This window comes from Cornus florida, unplaced genomic scaffold (genome assembly GCF_030987335.1).
Source record: "Cornus florida cultivar Cherokee Brave unplaced genomic scaffold, ASM3098733v1 CherokeeBrave_3.0.0_Hap2_Chr01, whole genome shotgun sequence".
NCBI classification, from domain to species: domain Eukaryota; kingdom Viridiplantae; phylum Streptophyta; class Magnoliopsida; order Cornales; family Cornaceae; genus Cornus; species Cornus florida.
Window position 1 is genome coordinate 29930829 of NW_026775571.1, and position 4841 is coordinate 29935669.

Sequence of the window (4841 nt, forward strand, 5' to 3'; positions counted from 1 at the left end):
TAGAGATCCCAAAAGTTCGATCGATCCAACATCATTCTTCGATCGATCGAACTGCTTTATCCTTATCCAAATGATTGATCTTATCTAGTTGTACCATCCTACCAACCACTTTTGTCCTTTTCCCAAAAATATCTTCAAAATATCTCATATTTGTCTTTATCCAAAAAGCGCCACCAATGAGGATCGATCCAGCCTAAGTTCGATAGATCTCAGCCATGTTCGATCGATCCAAGTCCAAGGTTCGATCGATCGAACTTCTTCCAGTATGAAAAAGTTAAATTTCCAGCTCATTGAAAGTTGTCCTTTATCCAATCATTGGGGAATATTTTGTGCACGACCCCAGCTCATTTTGGGTGTCATTTGACCTACCTATATAAGGATACGGATTGCTTTTACATGGGAGGACCTCACATCACATCATATCATCTCATACCTTGTAGAACTCTTGGAGAGCAAGCTTAGAGGAGGAGGAGGCTACAGACACCATTGGAGACTCTTCATCAACCAAGGAGCAAATCTCTACCATGGAGTTAGCCCTTGAGGGTTAGAGAAGCACTACCATGAGTGGCTAGACATCCTCTTGGGGCTAGAGTTAGCCCCAAGCATGCTTACTACATTTTGATTTTGTGTATTATTGAGGGATTAGTGTTGTAATACATGTTTTGGCACTTATATATATATAGACTTTGTTTATTCAATGATTTATGTGGTCTAATGCTTCCAATTGATCATTTCATTCTATCCATATGTCTATGTATGCTAGAATAGATATTCATGTGTTTGTCTCTATTTCTTGTATTTTTTATGCATGTCTATGTGTATTAATGTTGTAGATCTAGAGATTGTCAAAACATAGTGCTTAAAGGAATGCTCTTGTAATTTTCTAGATGGTTCATACTCATTTGTTGATGGATTGTGCCTTTGCCTTAGCTTAATTAGTTTAATTTCATGTCATTAGCTTAATTGTAGTGTAGTGGTAGCATAGTTGTTAGATGGGAGGACAATCCATGCTTGTTGTTTGATGTTCCATACTTTTGAATGCAAGTAGCATATGTCTCTAACCTTGTGGTGTATTTGGCTTGTGAGCTTAATGAAAGGATTAATGACTTGCTAGATATATTGTGCTTTCCACATGCTATTTAGACAATATATACTTAATTGCTAGATATATTGTGCTTTTCACATGTTGCTTAGACAATGTATGCTTAATTGGTTACCCTTGCTAATTGAATCAACCAAACACACACACACACACATCAATATTGTAACACACATTTCCCTCATTAGTCACTAGTTAAGGGTGTAGAAAAGCATTGCTTGGTGGTGACCTCTAAACCCCAAGATCTCTCTCTCTCTCTTACTTACTCCTTATTGCATTCAATTAATTAGTTTAATTTGCTCTCTAGTTTAATCAACCAATCAACCATTTGTTTAATCACTCGACCAACTAACCCTAATAGTGATTCCACAACCAAATTCGACTCTAATCCCTTGGGACGATCCCTACTCGTCCTAACTATATTTTTAGCGAAGGTAGTAGTGGCTTTTATAAATGTAAAACTTGGCCCTCGTTTTAATGCACACTCCCTCTTTAAGCTTGTGGTGCGGCGACACACCCATCAATTTTTGGCGCCGTTGCCGGGGATTAGGCAACGTCGTATTTGTGGAATCAATTAGGAATTAGTACTCTTTTGATCGTGTCTTTACTTTGTTTTTATTTTTATTTTTGCTACTTATTGTGTTTGTTCATCTTTGACAAGGAACATTGAGCTAGGAGGCAAGCAAAGGAGCATCCAAGCAAAAGAGCTGAGCAAGCAAGGAAAAATGCTAAAAATTTAAAAAAATTGCTAAGCTAGGCTATAAATTTGGAGTTGAAGTGCTAAAGGACCTTTGTGAGCTTTTTCTTACTCAATCCCTTAGTTAAATCGTCGGCCCGCGTGGAGGCTTGTTTTTAATTTCTTAGATAAATCGTGAGCCCGCGTGGAGGCATTTTTAATTGTTCTTTGCATCATTGTTGTTAAAGCATAGGAGTATGGGTTAAGTGTTTGTGGAGGAAGATTCATTAAATTGTTGTGAAGTTGAAGTGTTTGTTCATTCATTGTTTTTATGCGTTTTTACATTGTGCATGCATGGTCGTAGATCACTAAGACTAACTCTTGTTCCTCTTGATTTGCATCTTGAATCCGTAGTTAGAAATCCTAGGGGAAGAGGAAGTTCTAGTTCTACCCGATCCATTACATCAATGGAAGGCCATAATGAAGAGAATGTAGAGGACCTTGGTCACATAGACCAACAAGGTATCCTTTATCCAAATGTGCATCATGAGAACATTCAAGCACCATTAGGCATCCTTAGGCCATTCATTCACCAACCACCACAACAACAAGGCCAAGTTCCATTTGGAATGCCAAGGCCAATGTATGCTCCACAACCTCCCATCATTAAAGGAAATCAAAATCAAGGTGCCCATGTTGCACCTCAAATTGCTAATCCTCCACTTGCTTTAAGAGATCACTATGTGCCTAATGAATATAATGCACCCACATGCATTCAATTGCCACCATTTAGAGCACATCACTATGAAATTAAGCCACAAACCATTCAAAGGCTTCCTAACTATCATGGACTTCCAAGTGAAGAACCTTACAAGCATTTGGATGAGTTTCTTGAAGTATGTTCCACCGTAAAATATACAGACATGTCGGAAGAGGTTTTAAGACTCAAACTTTTTCCATTCACCTTAAAAGATAAGGCACCTTAAAAGATAAGGCAAAGTATTGGTTTAACAATCTTAGGCCTTTTTCAATCACTTCTTGGGCAGAAATGCAACAAGAGTTCTTGAAGAAGTACTATTCGGTTTCTAAGACCAATGTCATGAGAACCTCATTTCAAGAATTTTCACATGGGGATGGAGAAATATTTCATGAGGCATGGGAACGCTTTAATGAATTGCTTAGGAAGTGTCCACATCATGACATGCCCAAATGGAAATTAGTTTAATATTTCTTTGAGAGCTTATCGGACAATTACAAAGGCATGGTTGATGCTTCCATGGGTGACTCATACATTGATAGGCATGAGGATGACGTGTGGCGTCTTTATGAGAGCATGAGTGAAGATTCTTTGCATAGAATATTATCATCCAAGAATGGTAGAAATTTATAAGGTAGGAAGAGTGTTGGCTTACATCAAGTTGACCACTCAAATGAAATAGCCGCCGAAATGAAGTCCTTATCTCAAAGGTTTGATCAATTCTTGATTAACCAAAACTCGGCGAACCAAGTATCTTCCTTCCCTAACCATTCTCATCGTGCATCAAATGAAACATGTATGACTTGTTCTAGTGTTCTTCATTCTACTTTTCATTGTCCTCACGGACAAGTGCAAAATGAACCTAATGAACAAGTCAATGCAGCTTTTGTGAACCAAGGGAACAATCCTTATGGTACTCACTATCATCCAAGTTGGAGAAATCATCCGAACTTCTCTTGGAAAAACCAAGGAGAGGGCTCAAATCCTTCCCAAGGTAATTTTCAAGGGAAGTACATTCCACCTCCACTTCAAAACCAAGGATCCCAAGGTTATAGACCTTATCAATCACAAGGGAATCAATTTGCTAATTCTCATTTTCCCAACCAATCTTATTCCTAAGGAAATACTAGAAGTCCCGCCTTTGAAGAAAAAGTTTTGAATGCTTTGGGCACTTTAGAGGCAAATACACAATTGCTTCATTCTCACTCTCAATCTATTGCGAAGCTAGAAACCCAAGTAGGGCAAATAGCAAGCACTCTTAATGCAAGAGAGAAGGGAAAAATGCCTATTAATGCCCCACCTAAGCAATAATGTATTGTGGAAACCCATTCCTCATCGGAAGGCCACACCATTGAACATGTTAATGCGGTGACTACCTTGCGGAGTGGTAGGATTGTGAACAATCAAGTTGAAATGTCCAATGAAGAGAGTGAACCGGTGCAACCTCAAGTTGTCACCCGTCCCGTTTCACATCCCATTCCTCTTTCATTGCATATACATGATCTTGTGAATGAGAAAACTTCAAAATGTGATTTGAAAAATGATTTTGAAAATGATTTGAAGAAAGATTTGCCGAAAAATGAATTTGAAAAGGTTTTGTTGAAAAATGATTTGAAACAAAGTGATTTAAAAACTTTTTGTGTTGAAGAGACTTCAAAGAAAAATTCTGAAAAAGTGTTTGAACCAAAAGTTCCATTTTCGGATGCCTTAAAAGGATCCATTTCAAAAGACAAGCAAAAGGCAAAAACTAATGAAATCATGGAAATGTTTAGGAAAGTAAAAGTCAATCTTCTATTTCTGGATGTAATCAAGCAAATTTCGGCTTATGCCAAATTCTTGAAAGACTTGTGCACCCAAAAGCGGAAGAACAAGAGCCAAGCACCAAGAAAAGTGGTTTTGACCGAGCAAGTAAGCTCAATTTTGCAACATAACACTTTGCCAAAGTTTAAGGACCTCGGTTCACCTACTACTTCATGCATCATTGGTGATCATATCATTAATCGGGCGCTTCTTGACTTAGGAGCAAGTGTTAACCTTCTTCCATACTCGGTTTATGTCAAATTGGGCCTAGGTGAATTGAAATCGACATCAGTAGTTTTATAACTTGCCGACCGATCCATTAAGAAGCCTAGGGGTATAATTGAGGATGTATTGATTAAGATTGACAAATTCTTCTTCCCCGTTGATTTCGTTGTCATTGACACGGAACTGGTCCCCAATCCTAAGAGCCAAATTCCCGTTATCCTTGGCCGTCCTTTCTTGGCAACCGCTAATGCCAACATCAATTGTAGGACGGGGATAATGAAGAT

The 4841-nt window shown here is 38.3% G+C and overlaps 1 pseudogene; it reads right to left on the bottom strand.

Annotated features, from left to right (window-relative positions):
* Window positions 1-2879: 2879 nt before the first annotated feature.
* LOC132283475 (small nucleolar RNA R71) lies at window positions 2880-2978 on the bottom strand (annotated as a pseudogene).
* Between the last annotated feature and the right edge of the window lie 1863 nt (window positions 2979-4841).